Source organism: Vicugna pacos, chromosome 2 (genome assembly GCF_048564905.1).
Source record: "Vicugna pacos chromosome 2, VicPac4, whole genome shotgun sequence".
NCBI lineage: Eukaryota > Metazoa > Chordata > Mammalia > Artiodactyla > Camelidae > Vicugna > Vicugna pacos.
Genome location: NC_132988.1, coordinates 47,062,459 through 47,090,419, shown reverse-complemented (window position 1 = coordinate 47,090,419; position 27,961 = coordinate 47,062,459). Strand labels below are relative to the sequence as shown.

The 27,961-nt window shown below is 43.8% G+C and overlaps 1 long non-coding RNA gene across 1 annotated transcript; it reads right to left on the bottom strand.

Annotated features, from left to right (window-relative positions):
• On the bottom strand, positions 1-27,905 carry LOC116285441 (uncharacterized). Its single transcript, XR_012059761.1, has 4 exons — positions 27,826-27,905; positions 14,372-14,464; positions 3,213-3,300; positions 1-1,116 (listed from the first exon to the last, which is right to left on the bottom strand). It is a non-coding gene; the product is annotated as an uncharacterized lncRNA (long non-coding RNA).
• Positions 27,906-27,961: the final 56 nt, after the last annotated feature.

Sequence of the window (27,961 nt, the reverse complement as noted above, 5' to 3'; positions counted from 1 at the left end):
TAGATGCCTTTGCAGATAACAGCTTCATTCTGGGAGTTTACCACAGAAGGCAAAATGCCTGTGAGCCATATGGGAGATAGAAAATCTGGTAAATTTGTGGCCAGCCCAGTGCCAGTGTTGGAAAAATAACTTGCAGTCGTATCTCTAAATGACTGTGGAGCCCTTCTGATCAGCAAAGAACAGTTTATTATTTTCTATATTGGTTTGCTTTAAAATGGCATCTTACTTCAACAGCTACTTAAACTGCAGGATGTTAGCCCAAATTGCGTTGCTTAGGATTAAATGCTTCATAAAAACTCCCCAAGTCCAGGGACTGCTGGATGATAGCTGAAAACAAAACAAATAAACAAACACAAAAACAAATAACACCTTGCCTTATTCTGCTTTAAAAGGTGTTGATTTGTTTGCCTTGACTGTGTTCATTGAACAAAAGAAAGATTTTTTTTTCAACAGAGGTTAGAATTATTTGGGAGGTAGTCTATAGCTTCCTGTAGGGCTCCTTTAGCGAGCTATCCTGTGCGATCTTGAAGTGCCAGCCCTCTGGGCCTCCAGCTCACTGCTCTTTGACTTCCAAGCACACATGGCCCACATCACTCTTCCGTCCCAGTGGATTCACCTTCGAGCTCCTTCTCTAGTCCACTCTCAGGAAGTCCTTCCCAATCAGTCCAGACTAGATTCAAACCCTGAGACCTATCAGCCATCCTAGAGCTGGTTTGTACTTTGATTTCCAAACAACGCTCTAAATGGTTACGTGGCTTTCAGAGCTAGGAGTCCTCATTCCAACTTCCAGCATTACCTCTGATGCAGGGTAATCTGGTCAGTTCACACAATCCTCCCTCATATTACATACAGTTTGATCTTCTCCAAGCAGAGTAGATGCCTCTTTACAAATCAAAGGTCCTGGTTCCCATCTGGAAGTTGAATGGAGTCAAGCTTTGTAACATATCTACCCTGAGGTTAGGAGAAAAGCTCAGCCACAGTGGAATGTGAGATTATAGTCTCCGTGGGCCTCCGCCTCTCTCATTGTCAAGGGCGGCTGTCAGAGCAGTTTCCAGCTGTATTGAATTGCTCCAAAGGACCTTTTGGATCTGGCAGCACCATTAACCTGGAGGAGTCCTGCTCCAGAAGCACAAAACAAAATAGGGTGAAGAAAATTTGCTGTAAGCAGTTTTTTCTTCTCTAGTTTCTTCAGCCCACACCATGTTATGTTGCTAACAAAGAAGAAAAATAGTGACCTTTGAACCTCTGTTTTGAAGAAGTCTATTCTTTGCTTTAAGGAATGAGAAAGATGTACCTGCTGTTTCTGTGTTTGCATTTTAGTTAATTTTTAAAGGTATCTTTTTGGTCTAATAAGAAGTATGTGGGAAATGGAGTTTTCCCAATGTCCTTTCACAGAGTGATGAGAACATACTGCAGAGCGTCAATTTTCTGGTATTTTGGGGAGTATAGAATTCTGTATCTCCAAGGTATGCATGAGTTACTGCAAGAGTATGAAGCCCCAGTAAATGCCCCAACGCTCCTACAGTCTACATGGGGAACAGGTCCTGGGTTGAGTTACATACTTGGCATCATTTTAACTTGAGGTATTTATACCGCCACCTGCCCATTTGACTTTTTCATGGGCTTCCTTAAAGATATTCTCTGACACCAATGACTGACAGTCATTCCACTATAGGAAATAGATTACATTAGTTTTCTATTACTGTCTAATATTTCCACAAACTTAGAAGCTTAAGCCATACACATGTGTTTTCTCACACTTTCTGTGAGTTAGGGGTCTATGCACGGTGTAAGTGGGTTCTCTGCCTCTGGGTCTTACAAGACTGCAATCAAGATGTCAGCCAGAGATGTGGTCTCATTCAAGAATCAACTATGGAAGGATCCACTTCCAAGCTCATGTAGTTGTTGGCAGAATTCAGCTCCTTGCATCTGCCTCATTTCCTTGCTGGATGAAGGCTGTAAACTGCCCTTAAGTCCTTGAGGCATCCCATAGTTTCTTCCCACATGGGGCTCCATGGGGCTTCTTCAAAGCCAGCATAGGAGAGGGAGAGGCCAGCAAGATGGTTACTAAACTATTATACAATGTAATCACGTACATGTAATCAACCAATGGTCCATTTAAATACATCTGATTTGTAATCCATAAAGATTATCCTAAATCCTGCCCCATAATATGCTTAAATGTGATTTGTGTCTATAATTCCTGCATGGAAATCAAAACCCTAGAATTCTTCCTCCCGTTCCTCCAAGATCAGAAGAAATTTCCTCTGCAGACAACAAACTTTCAAAGAGCTGTGCTAATCCTGGGAGGAAAACTTTGCAAAATATTGTTTCCACTTTGATGTGCTAGCTTTTACCCTGTATTCAAAAGCAAAGGTCTCTCTATTCATATTTCTTATGAGATCACTGAGCAATGGAGTGGCCATAAATTTCTCCTGTAATGGGTCGCACTTGTATGCAAAGAATACCAAGTTATTTTTATAAAAGTGTTAAGTCTCTAGGTATTTTTAAAAATAGTATTAATGGGCAATTCTGTCAAGTGTGCACTGCTATTCTTACCAAGTCTACGTCTTTTCAAGCTGGTTGCAATTTGATTCATCCAGGATTAGCCAGCTGTCCTAAACAAGTGTTTTTTGTTTTCGGGGGGTTTTTTGCTGCTGTGGTTTGTGTGGCCATATTAGAACACCCCTGGGGAGGCCTACTAGCAGCGCTCACTGGGAAAACTGGCTCGATTCCTGCCCTCCTGATCTCCTACTATACAAAATCTGTGATTTCTTTGGGCATGAAGGAAATCCTCCCATTGGTGGGAGTGGTTGGCAGCTCCTGATATGAGATCACTGGCTATTCTGTCCAAGGTACAAGATTTCCCTTTGACCTGGCAATGCCACTTCGAAACATTTTCAGAGTAGATGAAAAGTGCTATATTGGAAAATAGGTTAATCTGGTTATTTTAGTAATTTAAAATCCTGAACTAACTGAATAATGAAGATATAATCTTGCTTTATATTCTATGAGGGTCTTAACTGCTTTACTAAAAAATATCATTCATTAAAAAAAATTTCGGGGGCTAGAGTATAGCTCAGTGGTAGACTGTATGCTTAAATGCACAAGGCCCTGGGTTCAATTCCTAGTACCTCCATTTAAAAAAAAACTTCTTTAACTTCAGCATCAGCAAAACTCATGAAAGGGATATTTTTGAGTGTACAGTTTACCTGAGAATGTCAACCATCCTCCTCCACTCCTTCTTCTGTAGCCTCAGTGTATTTGCATCTCAGCAATGTTCGGTAACTTTAAAACTGTCTAAAAGATAGGAAGCATTTAGGTCCTTGAATTATTCTTCAGGATGTTTCATATTTCTCATATTTCCTTCTATCCTTATACGTTTTTTCTTCCTTGTTATTCTTACCTGTGTCCTTTTTTAGCTGCTTGTCCATACAACTCTCAGATGCGTGTAGGGAACGGGGTTCAGAGTAGGGTGGGTGGTGTTCGCTGTTCCCCCTTCCCTGGGTCCCTGCCAACCCACAAATTTAGAAACCTTCCCTTTTCAGAATTAGCAGGGAAGTCACCGCACTTTCTTTCCCCTCCCTTCCGTCCGCCCCCAGGAGCAGTGACTGTTGCCCAGCCAGAATCTTGGTCCCCGGTTCCCCGTTGGGTGGGGCTAACGGGGCCTCACTTCTGTCTCTCTTTGCCCCCTTGTCGTTTCCACATTTTCCTCAATCTTGTAAGCCCCACGGGGGAGACCTTGCCCCTGGAGGGGACAATGGTGCCAGCCAACAGATCCAAGCTGCCTTTTAAAATCTTGCTCAGCAGCGATACAACTAGTGTTTTGGACTCAATTTGACAACTGGGTCTTTTTAGTTTGTTCTTTGTCTAGCGGAGAGAGGGGCGCTAGGAATGGATATCCTCAATTACCAATCAAGTGCTGTCAGCCTGGATCGTCCTCACAGGGAGAGACGGTGGGCAGCAGAACTTGTGAGCAACTTCATGGGACCTGCTCAGGAAAGCAGGAAAAAAGCCGGATGTCCTGTGAAATGAGGACATTTGGGATATGGGCCATCAAGCCAAGTTTAGTTCTTCCTGGTTCCAGCCAAATCCCAGCAGGGGTGCCAGAGTTTCAGTGGAGACTCTGGGCAGGAAGCCAGGCTCCAGAAACCTGCTAAAAACATGCCTGGCGAGAGCCCAGGGCCCAGGTCTGAGACCCAAAAGGTGGACATCCTCCGTGAGTCGTGCTGACAGAGAAGGATCAGCTGGCCGCGGTCCTGAGGGAAGCAAGCTGGCTCTCAGCTCCTAGATAGTGATTCCCAGGGTATCTGAGACGGGAGAAACAATGTGGCCCCAAATTGCTACCCTCCAAATTAAGAACCATGACCTTGACCAACACAGACTTCAGTGATGTGAACTCAAGGACTCTGTTACAAAAAGGGGAGTGGGCCCTATATGACTAGGAAAGTGGTGTGGCCAATGCAGGATGTAGAGAAGGGACATAAAACAGCTAAAATGTCCTGCTTTCCCAGAGGGGCGCCTCGTCAAGAACTTCCCCCAACCTCCTGTTAGCACTGGCCAAGGATTTGGCCTAGAAAGGAGGGGAGGGAAAGGAAGATATTTATTATTACCTCTTTGGTGATGGGTGCAAGTTTATTGAATGAGAAGGCTCACAGGAAATGAAGTGCCTGCCCCTGGGAGCTTCAGTGAGGCCTCTATAAGTCCCTGGAGTAATGGTGGAATCACAGGGCCCTGTCACCATGACAATGTCACCAAAAGCAGTGGCTGTAGCCCCCTGCTTTCTCCTGTTGGTCTGTGCTTGCCTCAGAAAGGGTGGGGTACATGGAGTGGGCAATAAGGGGCTGAGGGTTGCCTGCCCCCTCCGTGCTAACTGTGCACTTGCCCACCTCTGCCTGAAGGTGCTTCATCCTCAGCCTGCAGCCCAGGTCTCCTGGCTCATGGGCCCAGGAGGCCTCTCATTATCATCAATGTCAAGGCCGTTTTCACACTGATAACATGCATCTCTGTCTGTTACCAGCTGTGTGACATCGGGCAAATTAGTCAGCCTCTCTGATCCTCAGTTTCCTTATCTGAAAGAGTACAATACTTTCGTCAGGATTCGTGCATATTAATTTGAATAGTATAATATTTGTATAGCACTTAACACAACATCTGGCCATATGAGGCATTCAATAGGTAGGAAGTCATTTTTATTATTAGTATTATCATTAGCACTCTTATTCTTATTACTGGTGGCTTATTTGGATTGCCTATGTTAATTTGTTTGTTATATACACCTATATGCATATACAGAGGGCCCTTGGATAACATGGGCTTGAATTGTGTTGGTCCACTTAAATGCAGATGCTTTTTCATTAAATATATATACTACAGTACTACATGACCTGGGGTGGTTCGAGTCCATGTTGTAGAATCGCAGATACAGAGGGCCAACTGTGAAGTTATACTCAGATTCTCGACTGCGGGGAGGGTTGGTGCCCCTAATCCCACATTATTCAAGGGTCTGCGATATACACACACACACACACACACACACATATACATACATACATACATATATATATACATATATATACACACACATCCATATATAGCAGACCCTGCCTCCAAACACTTAGATCTTTGAATGACTAGCACTTGTATTATGAGGCATAGCACACATATTTTATGTATAGAATATATCAGTTATTTTCAGAACAACAGATCAACATACAATGAAATTTGACCCCTATAGCTAGTTTTCGAATAAAAGAGCAGTATTTGGGTTTTAATTCCCCATTTTCACTGTACAGTCGGCTTGGGGAGCAATATGGGTGGTCATTATCTTAATCTAATCTAACAAAATACCATAGCGTGAGTGGCTTAAACACACGAACTTGTTTCTCACAGCTATGGAGGACAGAAGTCCCCAGTCAAGGTTCCAGCCAACAGGGTTCCCTGAAGAGGTCCTGCTTCCTGGCTTCTAGCCCACCACCTTCTTACTACACCCTCTCATGGCAAAGTTCTCTGGTGCCTCTTCTTATAAGTGCACAAATCCCGTCATGAGGGTCCCACCCTCCTGACCTCATCTAACCTAATTATCTCCAAATATAATCACATGGGGGGGTAGTTAGGACTTCAATATATGGCTTTTAGGGAAACATAATTCTGTCCATGGCAGGCATGTTCAGCTGTCTCTAACCTGGATATAGATCAGCCCAGCAAAGGATTTGGGTATTCTCCGTGATGGAGAAAGCAACAAACGTAGAAATACCATTGTGTGATGCATTCTCTTCAGGAAATAGATCTAGAGCAAAAAAAAAAAAAAACAAAACCCACTGGCTGGTGGTTATGAGACCATGATTATTTACTTTTGAGTACTCAGTCATCTTAGAATTCCCATGAATCAAAAGGCATGGGGAATTCAAATCCCACGTGGGCCAAAAGACTCAGATTCCTAAAGAGCGTAATCCTTTGGCATCCAAAGTAACTAAAATAATTAATTAACCAACAGGGAAAGACAGTGCTAGAAATGAGTTACACATTTTTCATGTTGTGTGACTCTAGAAAAGGTAATGTAGGGACAACAGGAATGCACCAACACTGGTAAAGAACTAGAGAAAAATTAGCCTCAAAACCACACACACACACACACAAAAAGAATAAAAACTGTTAATTGATTGTTCACTATGGGCTAAGCTGCTGAGATGTATGTTTTATTTAAACTTCACAACAAATTTTAAAGAAGTATTATTGCCCCCATTCTATAGATGAGGAAACTGAGGTCCAGGGAGTTTAAACAACCCTCCTAAAGTCACACTGGTTAGTAGGTGGCAGTGGGGCTCTGAAGTTTACATTTTTTCAAATAAACCACATACTGCTTTGCTGTTTATTGTATTAGACAGTTACTACTCTAGTCGGTTGTACTGTGTACAGTCAGTGCCATTTTAAAGCCCGGAAATTGAGACGATTAGAGTGGGAGGGGTGGAGATGGGGGCACATACACAGGGAATTCAAATGACTCCTTGGGATTCTCCCCTCTTAGAAATCCTGTGATGGGTTCCTGAGCCATGTTTTCTATTAGCATTTGTGTCTTGTTCACCACCAATCCATCAGCCATGTTTCAAAATAATACCTAGACACTTTAAAAGCTGACACTTTTAAAGCAACAATAACACTAAATACAGTCATCCCTCAGTATCTGAGGGAGATTGGTTCCAGAATCCTTCTTGATATAAAATCCAAGGGTGCTCAAGCCCCTTATATAAAATGTCATAATATTTGCATATAACATACATCTTCCCATATAGTTTATATCATCTCTAGATTACTTATAATACCTAATACAATTTAAATGCTATATAAACAGTGGCTACTGCGCAGCAAATTCAAGTTTTGTTTTTTTGGAACTTTCTGAAATTTTAAAAAATATTTTTGAATAAATATTTTTGAATCCATGAATACAGAATTTACAGACACGGAGGGCCAATGGTACTTCTCATTTTCAATAAATTTCTTACTTAAAAGATAGTATAATTCTCAGAGCCCAAATTCTAAAATACAGCAATGATTCCATATGTCCGAAATACGTCTCCACTTAAACAACTCACCCCTCAGGGCTTCAGCAAATAAAGCCCGGCTCCCTGACCCCATGTGACCCCATGGGAATGGAGCAAAGTACTTTGCATTGAACTGATCCCACAACCATCCTGCAAGACATTGCTACCCACACCCTCTGGTATAGATGAGGAAATGAACCGATACTCAGAGTGTTTTAATAACTTGTCCAAAGTCACGGGGTGGAACCAGAAATCCAACCCAAACCGTGGGTTCTGCAGGGCTGCCTGCACTGCTGGACTTTGTTTAGAAGGTGGAGGTACACCCCTAGGTGGGGCAAGAGCCTGCAGCGGAGTAGACAGGGGCCTGGGAGCATAGCCCCTGTGAGTGTTTGAAAAGGTTTCACTCCACACAGGGTCTGGTGCATCTGCCTTCCACACTCTTTGAGTAGAAACAGTGGCTGTTAATTAGTAAAGCAGGAAATCTTCAGTTGAGAATAAGGGGACCCCTCGGTTTACCCTGCCAGCCCTGGGTCCTGTCTGACTGGTGCGTGGCCTCACACCACAGGCTGCCCTGTCCTCCCAGGGACAGCAGAGCAGCCAGGTCCCCTGCACATGGAATTAAGAGGTCTGAGTTCACCTCCAAATTTTTTCTGTGTGATTTTCAATTAACTACATTTATTTCTCAGTCTTTTTCCATTCCACATATATAATACCAACCCTCTATACCCACCAGTGATTAATAACTACTGTGTAAATCATTCCTTCATTTGTTTACATGGGAGCAAACTGGGGCATAGCAAGATTCCACACTAACAATAAGGATTATTAGTATCCTTATTTTACATAGGAAAAAATTTGGGATCAGAGAGGTTAAGTAATTTGCCCAAGGACACACAGTTAGGGACTGTGCTGACTGACAGACTGACTCCACTGCCCATGTGTTGACATGGTCTTGAGTGAATTAGTAGCACAGGCCAGACTAGAAACCAAGACTTTCAGCATCCATTCCAAAGCCCTTTTCAGTCACTATACTGCTTCCCTCCCTGGGATGAACTGAACATCATGTCACCTCCTTATATACCTCTGTGCAAACATTGTGTGTATGTTATTTGTATGTGCTGAAGAAGTGGTCACCAAGGGAGCTGCTGTGAGACATAGAACCATCGGGTTCTAACCCCAGTAACAGCTCCAAATCTGATTTTCTTCAGATGGCTCTGATCATGCATGCTTTTTAGTTCCTAGCCTCTAACACGTCAGCTAGAGTGAAACACGTCTTCTGTAGCACAACCACCTTCCTGCAAAATCAATCCTCTAGCTGAAAGCTGAAGCAGTCCTCTCCCAAGGGAATCCCACAGCTCATGTGGCACTGATGGTTGTCTGCACAGTGGCAGTGAGAGCATCACTGAAGGGGCAACAAACAGCTCCTGGTCAGAGCATCACCACATCTGCCTCCCTGAAGTTTACTCTTGGGCATTTGTTGGTTGCTTCCGTACTTTCCTTTCCCCTTTTTAGACAATGAAAGCCTGATGCTAACTAGGTGAAAATGCTCTTTCCTCATTCTTGACAAGTGCTTTGAGTGGAGTCAACCACACCCAAGCTCCAGGATAGACCTGCTCACTTAGGCTGATCAATTAGCAGGAAGTGGTTCAGGCAGCGACCAGTAACACAGACCTGGGCTGAACAGAGTACTCCCCTTGCTCTAGTGATGGGTTTAAATATGGGCCTTATACCCACACTGGTCATAACCAAGGAGCTCTCCCAGCTATTGCTGAGAAAACAAACACAGAGACTCTTCCTTCCCTAGACAACGTGGTGAGAGGGTGACAGTCTTGTGGCAGTGGCGGCCACTTGTCACCATCAGGGGACCATCTGGAGCGGCCACAAGAACTTTAGAGTCTGAGGGTAAACTTGAGCCTGTAGAAAACAGAAAGAAATACAGAGAGAACCTGGGTCCTTGGAGACATGGCTGAGTCACTAAATCAAGCCTTCCCTGAAGCTAGCTTTTCTCTTGGCCTTTGAGTTGTGTGAGCCAGGCAAGTCCCTCTGTAGTCTAAGCCAGTTATCTGTCCCTGTAACACAGAGAGCTGTGCTCCTGCCCTTGATGACTGCTTCCATGACTCATTTGTCTGTGCTTCCTCCACATCCGGTAACACTGTGCTTTGCTCAGACTGGGTGCAAAAACGCTTTTGCAAAATAGAAGTACTTCATTATTTATCGCTCAGTGCATCTGTGAAAGCAGCCTGTGTTGCTGTGGTGCTTATAGCTTTCCTTGACACACAAACATTTTTCATAGCTAGACCTGTGCACTAATCTGCCACGTTAAGGCTGAAAATAGTTACAGTTTCCTAATACACACTGAATGTTGCCCTTAGAGAGCAGGTAATAAAAGTACGATTTGTGAGCTGTATCATGCTACCATAAACTGGAATGGTTTTGGTCCTCACCACAGTATTGGAGCCTTTCAGAGAAAGCTGTGAGTTTTTATTTATTTGATGGATTTTTTTTCCCTATAAGGAACTGTCATATTAAGAAGAATTCTTTGAGAAAATGCAACCAAGCAGGACCCTATTGTCATCGGTGACCATCTGATATCTGTAATGGTGTTTGGAACTGTTTAGCCGTATGATGGTTTACAGGGTTTTCCTCATGCTCTTGCTGACCAGGGTTGGGCTGGAGAGGAGGGATGCTTGGATGGCCCACCCAAACCCCTCATGGTGCTGCAGGAGGGGAGCATGCTCAGTGCCCTGCTTTTGCCCTCAGTTCCCTGCTCCTGACCCCAGTGCCCTCCCCTTGACCCTCACACCTCAGAAACAGCAGTTGGGTGTTTTGTGCCTCTTGTTGTTTATAACTTGCCTCAACTATGTATGTCTGCAATTGTTTTGACCTCTTGCAGTTTCCTTGTATCCTGTTGTTCAAGCTGCAGGCCTCAGCCTACAGCAGGAGGTCCTAAGCCTCAGCCTGCTAAAAGCGTTTATCAACCTGACTTTAAACTGCACAAGTTTTTCTCTAAGGCTCCTTTCCATGGAGCCCCTCCCCATGCATCCTTTATTCTAGGAACAAGAATATTAAGAGAGTCCCAAAGCCTGAGATGAGTGTCATACCCAGCAGAGGGAAGGGGACCACTGCATCTGCAAAAACAACTTTACAACAATTTGTTACCCTGTATATGATCTCTATGGAAACTAGCTCTGCCCCTTGAACTCTTGAACTTTCACTCTAAAACCCCCTGCCTTCTCTCCCAGCAGGCTCACAGTCTTAGAGGCATTAGCCCACTGTGACCTTCTTTGCCTCGCAAAGAAATAAAGCTGCCTTTTCTACTTTATCCAAAACTCTGTCCTGGAATCTCAATTCAGTAAGCGAGGTACAGAGGCCGTGTTTTGGCAACAAAACTGCTAATTAATTAGAATTTTCTACACAACTAAAGGAATTACATGCTTAGAGTCTATTACTATGGTGGAATCTAAACATACAACCATTTTACTGAACAACATTTTTTTTGTCATGCCCATCTCTGAGGAATAAAAATGGTTTATAGCTTTTTGCATAGAGGGCTGTGATTCTGATGCCTGAAAAACATCTGTGTCACCTTGAGCAGGTCGTTTAACTTCTCCTGGCCAGATCTTCTTCTGTAAGATAGGAGAGTGGATCTCAGGAAAGTTCGTTGTCTTAATAGTCCTCAGCTGCTCACTAGATACAGTTAGCGATTTGCGTATTTAATGGAGTTTCCTTCAGGGGCACTCAGAAATGACTGGAATTGCCGTCGTCCATGAAGTGCATGTCTGGAGCCCGGAGCATGTGGGCTAATAAACGGTGGTGGATGGAAATTTAAACAAGCAGGGAAATGCCGGTCCTATTTGAATCCATCTACCCAAAGAGTTGCTTGACCTGCTACCTTTGGGCTTTACTCTGGCTCAGGAGTGTGTGTGGCCCTCACCTCAGGCTGCTTATCTGTTTGCAGAAACGAACCCAGTGGACATGAAATAATAACAGAGATGACAGCTCTCAATTAAGTGCCAGTGTGTATGGCAAAGACCGGGAGGTGCTGAAAGAAGTTAGAGGACTCGGGTATCTTAGAGGGTGGAAAAGGTCAGAGGAGGTTTACAGAAGATAAAGGACTTGAGGTGATCCTTAAAAAGAAGGATTTGGAATGTGTGTGTGTGTGTGTGTGTTTATAGGAAGAAAGTTCAGGGAGTTAAGATAAAATCTAACGTTGGGGCTCTGTTCCGCTAGGCTTCTGCTTCAGTAAGCTGGGACTCCTGCCGCTACTGTATCTTTAAAGCTTTTTTACTGCTGTGGGAAATCACTCCTCACTGGGGTCAGAATATTATGGCCCTGAGTTAAGCCTCAGCCTCGAAGAGTACACATTTCCTGCATGGCAAGACCACGCATGGGTAACGTAACCTGCATGTTAGGGAGCCAGTAAATAAATCAACCTTCACATTCCAGATCAATCCATCCAGCCTCGGACAGTGACTTAGGGTTTGTACTGCTCGGTTAAATATTAGTCCAGGGTGCCCAAGTCAGCTCACACACTGAGATTTCTGGAGGAAAAGCACATCAGCCGTGAGCCTGGTTTGCGATCAGAGCCTGGGCCCCTAAAATGAGATCGCTTGGATGTGAAGCAATAGAAAGATGGGAAAAAACCATGTGAGTGAGAGGCCTCCAAACACAGCAAACCCAGATAAAGTGGAACAACACCCACGATCATTTTAAAAATGAACACAAGTAAACAGAGCTCCTCAAGGACTCATCAGCTTAATTTACATTCTAAGAGAACTGTATCCAGGAGTACTTACAATAATACCAACTTCCTGTCTGAAATGTTCTACAGTGTGTATTCCTTCACTGATACCAAGCTATGACCCTGGCAGGTAGGCCTCATTTCCATTTTAAGATGAACAAAACAGGTATCAGAGAGAAGAAATTCCTTATTCAAAGCTACACAGCTGGAAGGGCGAGTACCTACTGATATAATGAGACTTAAGAACAAACCCAAGGATGCACCTGCCTAACCATGTACCTAGATGCTGTTTGTAATGACAAAATATTGTCCCATGCTGTGGCTTTCTGAAATAAATTACACTACACCTACAGAGTGGGGTACTTGGCATTAAAATCTATTCTGAGGACCTACATCTATTAACATAAAAAGATATTCATGTTATATTGCTGTTAGAAAAGCAGCTCCCAACTTGAATATACGGCAAGATTCTCTGTTTGAAAATAAAAAGTATTTGCAGAGTAAAAAAAAAAAAAAAACAACCCAGTGATACCTACCTATCTATCTATCTATCTATCTCAAAGGATTATTAATAATATGGAATTGTGGATGTTTTTATGCTTTACTGTTTTCTGTTCTTTTGAATCTTTAAATCTTTCTGGTTTGAGATTTTGCTTCTGAAATAAGAACTAAAAATCAAAACAAAACAAAAAAAGCAAGAAAGAAAAAGACAAACTCTACGGGGAAAGCTAAGAGTTTACCTGTACTAAAATGTTCACTCCACTGATTTGTCTGTGTCTGGAATTTCTACCATTATCACTTTGGGGATGAAAACTATTTCCAAGGACATGAATTCCTGGGGCAGTGCCACTAATTCACACTCTCACATCCCCATGCCTTAGAGAGAGATGAGCCAACTCCGATCTAGAAAAGTCTGGAGCAGGCCTTGCAGGAAATTTTGTGTTTGCCCCGTGCACCGGAGGCAGCTCTCAGGGAGGACAGAGCTTCGCAGCGGGGCCTGAGAAGCACAAACTCTTAGGTCTTACGAGGAGATGGGGAAGGGAGTCTGGAACAGCAATGTGCTGCTCTTGGTGACAGAGGGAGATGGAGAGAAGCATGAACCCGCAGGGACTGTAGCCATCTCAGCTTCGGTCTGAGTTAGCATTAAGTGTTAATGAAGCCGGTGTAGGTGGAAACATGTCTTCAGCCTGGTGAAGTCAAGCCCTGGGCCTCCATGCAGAACTCTTCAGAGTGTGAGGCAGGGGGATTAACCTCTGTGAGGAAGTGAAGGTGTCAGTGTAGAAGCTGGAATGGGCAGGAGCCAGTGAGCCCTTGAGGAATTAACCCTAAATTAACAATGGAGCCACCTGAGCTTTGGCCTTATTAGTTGACATAGTACCTTCTGTTGTTGTTAAACTAGTTGAATCAAGGGTTTCCGTTACTGGCAACACAAGCTCCCACCGAACCTGCCCACACTTAATGAGCACACACATGTGCCAGGCACTGTCTTGGCTTTGTGCGTGTTACTGCATTCAGGCCTCACACAACCCTATGACAGGCACCTCATTGTCAGCCTCAGTCGGAAAACTAGGAAAGGTGCCCAGGGAGGTTTAGGAATGGACCCAGATTACACAACCGTGGAGAGGCTGGTCTGTGTTCGAATGCCCCATTCTGAGCTGCTCACAGTGGTTCTATTCACCTTTCTCATGTATCATTAGATAACATTAGATCGCTCTGCTAATGTATTTTACCCAAGAGTTATTAGTAAGTGAAAAGAAAGAATTTGAGCCACAGTTCCAAAGCACCTTCTGTCTTTCTTGCAGTCTGGTCTCCTCTGCAAAAGCCAAATTTGGTGCAGCTATTTTGTTCACAGAAGTGAGACGGGGAAGGAGGTGAGTAGGGGGCAGCCTAAGAATTTCAACTCTTGGCTCCTGGGCCAGGTATTAAATTCCTTGAGCCTCAGTTTCATCATCTGTAATACATGTGGTGGGGAAGACCTATCTCTCAGGGTTAGTGTGCGAGTTAAGAGGGACACATACAGTGCGTAAAGCACCCAGCTCTGAGCCTAGCTGGTTAGAGCCTAGCTTGTTACAGAGAAGAAGGTACTTACTGGGAAACACGGTCCTTTGCTGTGTGAGGAAAACAGTCTTGGGAGTTCAGGCTGACCAGGACTCCAATTTTGCCTTAGTTTCCTACTTTCTCCCTAAAATAAAAAGAATCACATTATACACAAATATATATTTATATGCATAAATAAATAAATACGAATTTGGCCTCCATTCTGGACACCATACACTGAGATAGTAGTGAGTTACTTCTATACATAGTAAAAGTCTCCATTATCTTGGAAATTACAATCTGGTAGAGAAACAGAGATAACAAAGGGGATAGTGATGTGGTATATGAAGTTCTGAGATGGACAATTTCAGGGTTCAATAGAAATGCATGAGAGGTCGATTCAACCTGGTCTTGGAGTGTCAGGGGAGGCTCCTTGGAGGAAGGGACTTTAAAGGTGAGCACTGGACCATGAGTAGGCAGGGTCCAGGCTGAAGTAGGTATGGAGAAACAGGAAGGGGAAAGAGGACTCAGGCCTAAGATGGTTGAGGAGGTAAAATATGACCATGTATGTGAATTAATATAGTGCCCCAGCAATTTGAATGTGTTCAATAAATGGCAGTCATTTCCTTATATTAGAACACTTGAAATACATGTATTTCTCTAAGTGCATTTCCAGCTTCAGAATGAATGCTCTCCATTCACTCTCAAGTGTTTTTCTGAATCTCACCAGCATTATTTTATATAAAACCTTCTGAAGACCCACAACTGTACTCTGATTGAAGTCTTCGAGCAGCGGCAGAAAGGATGCCCATCTTCCCTTCCTCACAGACAGTAAGAGGCAGAGAGAGCAAAGCCTCACTAAGTGAAGGCAACAAAGGATGTCAGTCTTCTGAGGCTGCAGAAATACATTCAAAGCTCCCTTCACCAGTGGTTCCATTACTTTTCAGTTCATCTAAGAGGAAGGGAAAACCTAGAATTTCCTAATAGTTAAGTGATCAGAATCATATTCACTTTGCAGACAAAATCTAGTGGTGCCAGGTCTTGCTTCTGCTTCTGCTCTCTTGGCAAGTGGCCTGCATCTTGACGTATCTTTATGATGCTTCAGAATAATTTCTCCTTGAATCTGATTCTCCACACACACTGGATTATTAGGGAAAGATAATGTTCAGTTCTGAGGATAACCTCTTAAGAGAGATATGAACAAAGTGAAGTACATGCGCAGGAGAAGGTCCCAAAGTGTGAAGAGCCTTGGGACCACGTTAAATAAAACCAAACACCGGGCCACTTTGCCACCTTGCACGGAAAGGGTTACTAATGGAGCTGCTTTCTCTGTTAGGTTGTGCAGAGAGGGTATACAGTGAAGATATCATACTAAGTTTCAGAATCCTGTGTCATTAAAAATTAAGGTGAAAGCTTTCAGCCAAACCAAGTTTGAAGTCGGAAAGTCTTATAAAACTCTGTTGGTGAAGATGTAGAGCACTGATGCTCTCATCCACTGCTGGTGGAAGTGTAAACTGGTACAATTCCTTTGGAAAATGGACTCTCTGGGAGAGGTGAACATATACATCGTTGGTGCATCCTAGCATTTCCCCTCCTGGGGAATTTTATGCCCCAGATCATATATACAAGAATGCCTGGAGCAGTAGTGTTCATAATTGCTCAATGATGGAACAAACCCAAATGACCACCAAAAGCAGAAAGGATAAATGGGTTGTGCTATAGTCACACAATGGAATACTATACAGCAAGGAGGAAAATACATTATAGTTATAGGCAACAACGTGTAACTATAATGTACAAAAAAGACAAGTTCAAAATAACACATGTTGTGTGACTGCATTTATTTAAAGTTCAAAACTAAATCAACTAAATTACGATATTACGGATACCCAAATATAAAGGCAGGGAAATCAAGGAAGTAATTATAACAAAGTCAGGATAGTGGGGAGGGAGGATGTTATGCTTGGGAAGGGACATACTGGAAACTTCTGGGGTCTAGCGGTGTCCTATTGCTTGACCCAAGAGATGTTGTGCGTTTCTTTTATAATTATTTGTTAATTACACATTTATGTTTTATCTAATTTCTTTGTGTGTAAAAAATGTAAGAAAAACCTTTTATGATCTTTTGAACAAATGGTGGCCTGTTGAGCAAATCATTAATAAAATCATTCTCTAATGAACTTCCAGAGAGAAAACTATTCTCAAAGAGCCTCTGTTAAGAGCTTAAATTATCTCTAAATTCAAGACCTTTGGACACAACTGGTTTTGCTATAACCAGGAAAGGCTTCTTTCCAGATAAAGCAGATAATCTGGCTCTAATTCTCTGAAAATCAGGTTGGAGGGCTGGAAGGAAGATCTGTCCTCCTTGATAACCTGTTGCTGATGAACAAAATAAACTGGTGGGATCTGGTATAGACTAGAAAGCCAGTGTGTTTCTGAAATGAAGGTAATTGTTTCCAGAAAAACTTGGAAACATTAACCAGAGTCCCCAGGGGAGGGCTGCCTGATAGATTATGTTTTTCCTTCTTACTTATGCAGTTTCGGAATAAAACCTGAGATGTGCCTTGAGTTTCATTCTCTTCTACATTAAAAATCTATTAACCAAATAAAATAATATAAAAAAACTACAATAAATGAACACGTGTTGTACAGTTTTTATTACTCTCACTGAAGACTTCATGGCTTCATTACTCTAAGTGGATAGAAATGTTCAGGCCCAGGTTATTGAATACTAGAGTTATTCCATTTGGAAACCTTTTAAAATATACATAGGTTAGCATCTTACACTTTTGATATAGTCACATTTATATACAAATTTCATGTTTACAAGTGCAAAACGCTATGAAATACAAAGAATCGAAACAACCATAATCAACTATATTCATCATACGTAATATTGTTATCCCTGTCCTCTGTTTTTAAATTTTAAAGGAAAATGGTAAATGTCATTGCATAGGTAGACTCTGCTCTTAGATGCTGGAAACTGTATGTAGTTCTGCACATATCTGAGTCCCTACATAACTGAGGCTCCATCGTGTTCCAGCTCAAGTTGGCCAGAAGAAAATCATCCATTGCTGGAGTTTCATTGCTAGTGAGGAACAAAATCCCTAAGTTTTCAAAACCAGTACTCATTATCTGTGTTCTAGCAACTGGACCTTGCTTTAGTAGTGAAGATCCCCTCTGGCTGAGTTTCTGAGTCAGATGAATTAGAACTCATGGAAAAGCATTTCAGAGTGTTTCAGAATACATACATCCCAGAGGCAGACGAGGGCTACTGTCTAACTAGAGGTTTAGGCCTGTCTGTGGCTACATGTCAAATATTTCTAGGTCCAGAAAGTTAGAATCTCCTCTACAACTGTAGGTCGGAGGAGAGGTGTCTGCAAACATATTGGCAATTTGGGTTTCTACGTCCTGTGAGTCCAAAACTAGTCCACTGTTCATGTTGTAAAGTTTGCTCTCCAGTTTGAGTTTGGTGTTTTGAGGCTGAAAAGACCTCTTTGATATAAACATTGATTCTGGGATTCCGTTGGGTCAGATAGTTGCCGTGTGCTGGGTCCAGCATTCATGTCAGGACAGACTTCGATTATTGAGCGTCTGACCATGCTGATGACTTGACAAGGTAATGGTCTTATTTGACAACTTCTGGTTGTGCCTGGAGCTTTCCACTTTCCTTTCCCTGAAGATTCCTATGCTCTGCAGGGATCTCACAGGGATCTCACTGCCCCTGGGATAAACGTGTGACTGTAATGAAGCTCTACTGGCATCAGGACCGCCACGTGGATGCCTGAAGGTCTTGCCATAATCCTTGGAAGTTCTTTCAAGTCTCATTCAGTCCCAGAAGAATTGCTCCATTTACATTTATGCTTCATGTCAGCATGCATTTTCATAAAGGGTTCCTAGGGCATACTTCAAGGGGATGACAGTAGAATTTGCAGTTTTCAAATCTTTTCTTATGGTTGGATTGTCCTGTAGATGGTGGCTCTTTGCCAAGTGCACACTGAGCAGAGCTGCGTACAACACAGAGGGTCACAGGGTGTTGGTCCCGTGGGGCTGGGGCGGTGCACTCAGCACAGGCTGGAGCAGCCCTTTAGCGGCCCTCCACCCCCTCAGAGCCCCTGGGGCTCCTGGAAAATAACCTTTGACCCTCACTCCCTCTATAAACAATGAAGAGAACACTTAATTAGAAGAAATTATTTTAGGAGTTAAATATTCCATTTCCTTCAAGCCTCCAGGCAAAGTAACAGTTTTCAGGAAATAAGGAGAATAGAGAAACATGTTAAATATGTTTTTCCATGGGAAAGCAATCGGCAAAATCCAGATTGTGGGAAATTACAGCCCAAATGACTTGATTTCCTCAATAAATTGTAAGAAAAGAAAAAGAAAACAAAATTAAAAAAGACTTTAAAGCATATCAACCAAATGTGATTTATGGGCCTTACTTGTTTGTATCCTAGTTTGAATGTATCAACTATAAAATAAAACAAAGACTAAGAGAATATTAATAAGAGAATCAGGGAAATTTGAATATGGCCTGGATAGTTGATGACATTAAACAACTATTATTAATTTTGTATTTAAAAAGTTCCATTTCTCCAAGGCCTGTAGATCAGATTCACATTGGTTTAGATATTTACTACAAACACACACACATACACACATACACACACACACACAAATAAACCAATGTGTTAGGACTGAATTGTGTCTGCCACAAATTCTTGTCGGAGCTCTAAGACCCAATGTGATTGCACTTGGAGATAGGGCCTTTAAGGAGGTAAATAAAGTTAAATGAGATAAGAGTGAGGTCTTAAAAGGCTTCCTTCAAGCGTGATAGGAGCTTCCAGAGCAACCTTTTATCTAGGGTTAATTTTGCTTCATTACTGAGGTAACAAATTAGTACTCTGCCTGATGCCCCCTGTGTTATGAGGTTTCCCCTGGCTGATGGGTACATGAACTGTCTGCAGCCCTTATGAGCTCTAGAAGTTTTCCACCTGTTTCTTTCTGATGGTTTTTTTTTCTGGCCTCTGGTATTTTTTCTCATCAGTCTGTGCCGAACAGTACTTGGCTGCAGACTCCAGGCAGAACTCTGCAGGTTTTTGGAGTTCTCTTTCTCTCTGTGCAGCTCTCTCCTTTCTTCTCTTCTGCCTTGTGAATTTACTCCTCTTGGTGTCCTCAGATTTTCACTTCTATCTCCTCAACTCAGGGAGACCACTGCCTCTGAGAGCTGCTTCTCTCCGTGTTGCAGGCTGGGAACTCTCTAGGTAGGGAGCTGGGCCAGTTGTTGGCCTTCTCTCTGTGATCAATGTCTTGTATTGTCTGTTGACCAATATCTGAAAATCATTTTTTCACATGTTTTTTCCAGTTCTTCAGTTGTTTGAGGTGTGTATTAGTTTCCTAGGGCTGCTGTGAAAAATTACCCCCAATAGGGTGGCTTCAGACAACTGAAAACAACAGCAATTTACTCTCTCACAGTTCTGGAGGCCAGAAATCTGAAATCAAGGTGTCACAGTACACTTCTTCAGAACGTTCTAGTGAAGACTCCCTTTCCAGCTTCTGGTGGCTGGCCTGGCGTTCCTAGAATGTGGCTACATCACCTCCTTCTCTGCCTGTGTCTTCATATCACCTTTTCTCTGTGTACCTGTGTTAACTTCCTTTGCTTCTCTCTTTTAAGGACATTTGTGACGTTTAAGTCCCACCCAGATAATCCAGGATAATTGCTTCATCTTAAAATCCTCAATGTATACATCTGTAAATTCCCTTTTTTCCCAAGTATGGTAACATTTACTAGTCCAGGGATTAGGGCTTGATTTCTTCGGGTGGACATAATTCAACCTATTACAAGATGTAAGAGTAAATCAGTCCCTTGTAATTCCACTTTGGTCTGAAGCAAAAGTCTAGTGGGGAAGTACAGAGTGGGACAAGAAAAAGGTATATGGAGTGAGGAAGAAAGAAATGCCAAGGATTTCATTCTCCAGATAATTGGTTTAAACATTTTTTACTGAACACCTAATATGTGTTGGGGACATAGGATTAAACAAAATATCCTTCATGGAGATATTCTAATGGGAGGAAACAATAATTTAAATGATTGTCTTTATATGGTGATGAGGGCTATGGAAAAAAAATAATAAAGCAGGGAAAGATATGGAAGGGGCTCCAGAAATGGGGTTGGGGTTACAATTTCATATAGAGTGGGAAGGGAAGGTCTGATTGAGAATGTGGTATTTGAGTGAAGACTTAAAGGAGGTGAAGGAGTGAGGCATGCAGATATTTGGTGAAAATATTTCAGGCAGATGGAATAGTGAGGGCAAGGGTCCCGAGATGGGTGTGTGCCTGGCGAATTTGGAGAAAATGCTGGGACGCAGTTATCAGCTGCAGCGGGATGAGACACACTGAGGGACCACCTCAAGTAGGACACGGAGGGCTATTTGTAATGACTTCGAGCTTTCACCATGAATGAGATGGGAAGCCATCTGGAGCACCATGGTATGACTCAGACCTGAAAAGGAGTTCTCTAATTGTGGTTTTGGGGAATAGACTGCTGAGTAGTGAAGCCGGGGATCTGTTAGGAGGCAATAATCCAGTGAGGGGATGATGGTGGCTTCAATTAGGAAGATGGCAGTGAAGGCGTGAGAGGTTGTCAGATTCTGGAATATTATGAAGGTAGAGCCAGAAGAAGCTGCTGATGGATTGCATGTGAAATGTGAGAGAAGGAGAGGCATCCAGAAGAAATCCAAGATCTGGGGCCTGAGCAGTGGAGGGATAAAGGTGAGGTGGGGAAGACAGTAGGAGGAGCATGCAAAAGCAAAACTGAGAGGGACTCACAGACATAGAAAAGAAACTTATGGTTACTGGCGGGGGAAAGGGATGGGGAGGGATAAACTGGGAGTTTGGGATTAGCAGATATACACTACTATATATAAAACAGATAAACAATAAGGACCTACTGTATAGCAGATGGAACTCTATTAAATATCTTGTAATACCCTATAATGAAAAAGAATATTGAAAAGAATATATATGTGTATGACTGAATCACTATGCTGTAGATCAGAAATAGTACAACAGTGTAAATCAACAATACTTCAATAAAAAAAAGAGGGAAAAGTTTCTTTATTGGATTTTTAAGTTTAAGATGCCGATTAGATGTCAAAGAGACTGCGGATGGACTGAGTCGGCATTTAGAGGTTAGGTCTGGTTTGGAAATACACATTCAGGAGTCAGCTGACAGGAAATGGAAAGGAATGGGGATCTTGAGCCCTGCTCTCTTTTAACCTGAGGGGTTTTGTGGGAAATGTTTCCAAGCACATAATTGTCCTGCCTGAGTTCAGTGCTCACTGACAAAACTGAGTTTAAAATATGAAAATGAGAAGACTGTAGAATAGAACTGAATTAAGGTCTAGGAAGTGAAATGGGTGGTGAGAGAGTGTCTGGAATTTAGCCTAAATTAGGTTATTAAATCCTCACAAGATGGGTATTATTGCCTCTATTTGATGGAGGAGGAAACTGACTTTCAAAGAGGTCAAGTGACTTGTCCAACATCACAGAGTCAGTAAGTTGTGGAGCTGGGAATTGAAGCCCAGTCTGGCTAACTCTGGAGCCCAGGTCCTTCCCAGGACCTTACAAGGCTTCTTTGTCAGTTAGTTTAAAGGGTAGGAATCATCCTGTCTTCTGGGCTCAGGGCTCACTTCTCTATTTATGAGGTCAATCTTTCTGTCCCAGGGAGAGGTCCAGACTGGTTTCCACAAAATGGGGCAAGGGAAGCCGTAACTGGAAATATCCATTACTTGATAACTATTTCCACTATTATTCTGAAAGCAAAGGACGCCGTATATCTCACTGCTAGGTTACAGGAGGTCATGAATGAGCAAAATATGAGTAGGACTGACGAGGAAGAGAAACCTGGAATAGGAACCCATCCCATTAGTTATCATTACCACTGCTGACATCAGGCCAGAAAACCTCTCAACTCAGGGCACCACATTAGCCAATTTAAATGAGGTCCCTCAAACTCTAAGGTACCCTCCTCCCTTCCCCCCAATCACTTCACTCTGCTAGATTAGCGAGGCCATCTGTAAGGAAAGAAAAGAATCCTGGTGAATAGGCTGCCTCTGTCAACAATGAGCCTGCTTATTCTCAGTGTCCTTTCTTCTTAGGTGCCCTGTAGAAGGTCAAGTTGTTTATCATCTATAATAACACCTCAGAATCAAATGTCAGTGACATCGACACGGGCGGATAAGCGCGCTTGTTCAAAGTGAAACGGATAATACTGTTCAGTTTGCCGATCACACAGCACAAGGGGAGGAAGGAAGGGAACAGGAGGATGGAGCAACGTCCCTCACAAAGGGAGACGGGGAGCCATGCCAACAGCCGTCCCTTTCCAGAACACCAAAGAAGCCATTGATACTAACTCTGTTTTGGCCTTGACCCGAGACACCTGATCTCAGTTTAGAGACATTTCCACCGCAGAACTAAGCAGTCTGTCCTGACAGGGCCCTGGAGATCACACACGCCCGGCCAGCCCCTCACTGGGGCATGGGCTCTGCTGAGTCTCCATGACATGTGGTGCAGCTGCACCCATCAGGGCGGCCTTCGCTGCTTCCTACAACTCTGGGGTCTTCAGGAGTTCACTGTGGAGTTTGTGATGTCAGGGCTCACTTTTGCCCTCTGGCTCCATTTTATTTGGTCACTTTTCTAGCATTAAGAAGTACTCCCCACCCCACTCCCATCAAAATGAAAGGAAGATGACTGGAAGGAGATTTTTTGCTTTGGGTTCTCCAGCAGGTGGGCAGTTGCAAGGGCTGCCTACAGTGAGGTAGGTTCTTGAGGCTGAGTGCCTTGGGGACTAGGCTCTTTGACTTTCCTTCTACATGGGGTAGGAAATTCAGTTGTGAGTTGGTAAGGAAAGATAACAAGCAAGACGAGGTTTGTATTACAGGACCCAGTGGCACAAAGCCACAGGGGACAAGAAATAGTGGGCATGTAGCCACTGACAGGAATTTTAGTATCCTTGTCTCTCGGGGTCTGATCTCTTGATGCCCTGAGGGAAGTGATATACTCACCGGGAACCAGTGCTGACTAAGGCCCGGAGATTTCACTTTCAAGCTGATGGTGTCTGGGGTGAATTAATATAACACATGAAACTGCCCTCCCCTCCACCACAGTTAATTTTCTTAAAAAAAAAACCAAAACTTTCTGGAGAATGAAATGCTCAGATACTCAGTAGCTTAAAAAGTAACAGTGTGTTAAGCTGGCATCCTGGACAGGAAGCAGCTCCCTAAGATGAGAAGATGGTTAGTGTGGGCTCCAGTCATGCTCAGCCAAATAAACAGGACTTGAACTTTCCGGCAGCTCCAGCCAAAGCCCTCACCAGCGCTTTTGTTCAACTAAACTTAAGGGTGCAGTTAACAATTTCCATGACTTGGGCTTCCTTGCCTTCAAGTTACGAGACAGTAAACAAGTAGGAAAGAAAGGGAGACGCCAACATTTCAGAAATTGTGACCTTCAAAGGAGGAGGAAGAAGTCCAACCACAGGGAAAGTGGTCAGAAATGCGATACCCTTTTTGTGAGAGCCCACAGAGACCCCAGATTGCCAAACCACTGTATCTGAGGAGGCATTGCCAGGACTGAAGCTTCCAGAAACCTTTGAATGGCTCATTTATTTTACTGGGGCTGAAGCTGTGGGGTAATTGTCAGGGAAGTCTGTGGATATGATTGATGCTCGGGCAAGCAGGCTTTCATTGTCAGCCAGGAAGCCCTCCGTAATTACCCACCGCAATGTGCCGTGCAGACCCGTGTGTGTGCTGGGGGTGGGGTGAAGGGGGAAGGATAGCCCCCCTTGTGCTTTTAAATCCAGGCCAAGATTTGCCCCTGCTTGGTGTTTATACCACAGAGTCATCAGAGAGAGGTGAAGGCGTCAAAGTTTTCTATGTGCTAAACCCTACGCTAAACATGAATTTCCGCTCCTCCTGTAACTCAAGCCTCCCAGGGCCTCCCGACTCTAACAGGATTAGATGAATGGTAATAGCCTGGCGATCACAGGCCTCCCCCCAGCTGCATGGTCCAGAAACTCTCACCCAGTTTTGGATACTCCCCAGTGGGGTCTCGTGTGACCGCAGAACAGCCCTCTGACGCTCCTCTGTTCTGGGGCTCCTGGGAAGCCACCTGAGGGTGGCTGTGCCCCTCCTCAGCTCTGCACAGCTCTGGGCTTCTTCTCGACAGCCCAGATGCCAGGCCAGGAGGGTTGCCTTCCCCCCGAGCCCCATGTCGACAAGATGCTGAGGAGCTGCAGTGCTTTCCAGAGCCCTCACGGCGCTGAGGCCGCCTGTCTCCCTGACGCTGTCACTTCTGCCTCTGAGGCGGCCATGAGCAAGGTCATGCATACTCTTGTGAGAACATATCCTTCCTCTTCTGCCCGTGGCCTCTTCTTTCACGCAGGGCAGAGGGAAGTTCGGGAGGCTAGGTGGAAGGACCAACCTTCCAGACAAGTGCTTCGCAAACGTTAGCATTCACTAGTGTCAGCTGAAGGCTGTGTTAAGCCCTTCTGGGTTTCAACCCCAGGCTTTCTGATTTAGTAAGTGTGGGGTGGGACCCAAGGTTTCACATGTCTAATGAGCTCCCAGTGATGCTGATGCTGCTGGTATGAGTGCCACATTTTGAGAACCCCTGTTCTAGATTAGCACCGGGCCTACCCAGGATCCCCGTCCCACTGGCTGTATTGCTGGTGGCTCCTGCCCGTCAACAGGAATGCATATGCCTAGCTGTGTGTGGATCTTAGCAGAGGGCCCAGTTTATGTCTGAGCTGGCTACTCCAATACTATCATAGACGATGAGAAAATGCTGATCCTCCCATGTTTTGCTTTTAAAGCAGACATTACTTGCCTGCATTCTGGCAATTCAGGATTTAACTTAGGAACTTGAAACTTGCACACAGCTTATGTATGACTGGTTGACCAGCATTATTCCCGGGGTAGGGGTGGGTGGGGCTCGCTTAAATGGAACCAGCTTTCTAGCCACTGAAATTACACTCAGCCACATCACTAGACATTTACTGAGCACCTACTGAGGATACAGAAAGAGACAGGCAGGGCCCTGCTCTCTTCAGTGTGTAGTCTAGTTGAGGGGACAAATTTTAACAAATTAATCTGCAAATAGAGATCCAATTACAAATTAGGGTAAGTGTTTGAAAGAGAATGGGAGAAGGATGTTCTTCAATAGAATGATTAAGGAAGGTCTCAGCGAGGAAGGGATATTTAAATGGATTAAAGTGACTTTTAAAATTCCTTATATGACTTACCTTTCAACAGCATTTGACACATCTAACAATTCCTTTCTTCAGCTAAACTCCACGCTCTTGTTATGCTGATCTCTTCCTCAGCCCATCCTTCATTAGGTGTTTTTCAGTCCGACCCTCAGCTTTCCTGTCTGACTAACATCTCCCCGGGTCAATTTCACCCACCCCCATAGCTTCCACCACTGCCAGTGTGCTAAAGCGTCCTGCCAGATGCTGCCCCAGCCCTTGGCTCATTTATCCAGCTTCCTTCTTGTGCCTCCATTTGGGTTGTCACCAGGCAGTTCAGCACCATTCTTCCCAAGTGCCACTGTCGCCATCAGCACAGCTTGTTGGTGAAGCCTAAAACCAGGAAGCCAGCCTGGACTTCCCTTTCTTCCTTTCTGTCCCCTCACCCAAACACAGACACACTTTTTTAAAATCACTAAGTTCTGTTGACTCTATATCCTTGTTTTCTTCTGTCTCTAATCTTCAATGTCCATGCCCCTTGGGCCTCCTTTTGTTCAGACACTTGGTCTCCAGCCAACTTCCCATCTCCTCCTCCTCCCTCTGCCCCCACATGGACAGAAGCCTCACTGGACCACCTTTCCACCCTCCACCCCTGCCCCATCGTTCCTCCAATCAACCCTCTTCTCTGCTATAAGGGAGAGTGCCTAACATTTACAACTGATCAGATCAGGCTGCTGTTCAGAATTCATCAATGGCCTCTGCTCTGGGTCCTGCTCTACACTTTAGTCCAGCTCTCTCGCAGCCCCTCGCCCCAAGTTCCCCTCCCAGAGGGATGGGCATAACTTGACCTTGTGCCCTCACCCCATCCCCGCCTCCAATCCAGAAATCCCCTGTACACACAGTTCGGAAGGGCCTCTGTCTGCATCCTTGCATAGGCCTGGGAAGTATTCGGGGTAGGCCATTTGCCCCCTCACACTTTCCCCACCTCCCCTCATCTGCTGGGCATTCATTTTCCTCTGCTGGCAGTGCCCTGCTCTTCTACCCATCAGAGTAAAACTCCTACTCCTCACTAGGTTTCAGCAACACCATCTCCCTGCCGCCCCAGTAAGTCCAGGCTGCTTTCTGTGTTCTTGCTGCACTTTGATGCATGGCCGTTTTCTCATTCCTGGAAGGCATTGCTGGCAGCTACTCCCTTTTTGTTATATTTCTAGCCTTTTCTGGGCCTGTAGACACCAAGAATAAGGGAAGCTACTTCTATTAGCCAAAAAATGTATCTTGCTTGCCCAGTTTCACCACTGCATGAGAATTTAGAAAAAGCAGACACCAGCATGGGCACGTGGTGTCTTCTATCATTAAGAGTAACAGCTGCCCCATATATTGAGCCTGTCCTGTGTGCCAGGCCCTATAGTAAAGTGCTTCACATACCGTATTGTATTTATCTTCACTATAACCCTGTGAAGCACACATGATTATTAAACCCACTTTACAAATATAGAAACTGAGGCTCAGCAAGGTTAAATTAAATGTCCCATGTTGCACAGCCAGGAAGGGAAAAGTCACGGTCCCTCTAATGAGTCTCATGCCCACACTCTGTTGCAGTGTCTCATGCTGTTCTGCACGCCGCATTAGAGCAACCTGTCAGCCCAAAATGTGCAGTCACTCCTCTTCCAACCATTACAAATGCATTTAAACATAACAAAGTATTCTTAGGGAAGAAATTCCTATAGAATCAGCCAGTAATTTTCCTTAAGGAAAGAATATAGAGCAACAGTAAAAAAAAATTAACCTGCTAAATTTTAGCTCCAATTTCATTTAGTATGAGTGTTTGTAATAAGAGACCCGTTTAAGATTTTTTTTTATAATATGATAAAATATTTATTTTCTCCCAAATCAGGGCTGCTGCTGTATTGCACACCTCCAGGGGAAACTATTGTTATTGTGGTCTATGTATGTGTTTCCATCTGTGCTTGCAGCGTACGCAGGCTTTGCAGTCATACCTGGCGGCTCTGCTCCAATCATTTAAGGTAGTTTTTAAACTTAAAAGGCCCAACAGAAAATTTGTTCCAAGGAATTATTATGTGTGTGTGTGTTTTAGATGAAGCAATTAGGCTGCTTCTAGAACAGAAACAGAAAGGGAGCAACAATGTCGAGAATTAAAATTTCTTCCCTCTTACCTGAGCCCACGAGTTCTTAGATAGTCAAAATACTAACTTATTAACTAATATCAATAACTAAGCAGCAGAGGAAAGATGCATCATGGCACTTACGTGTTCAGTAGCATCAGAATCATGTGCTAATCCGAGCATCAAGATATAACTCCCCCACCGAGGTGCCCCGTAAGACGTGCCATCTCCATCTGCGGCAGAATTAACTCGCTGTGCTTTTAGGAAGTGAATGCACATT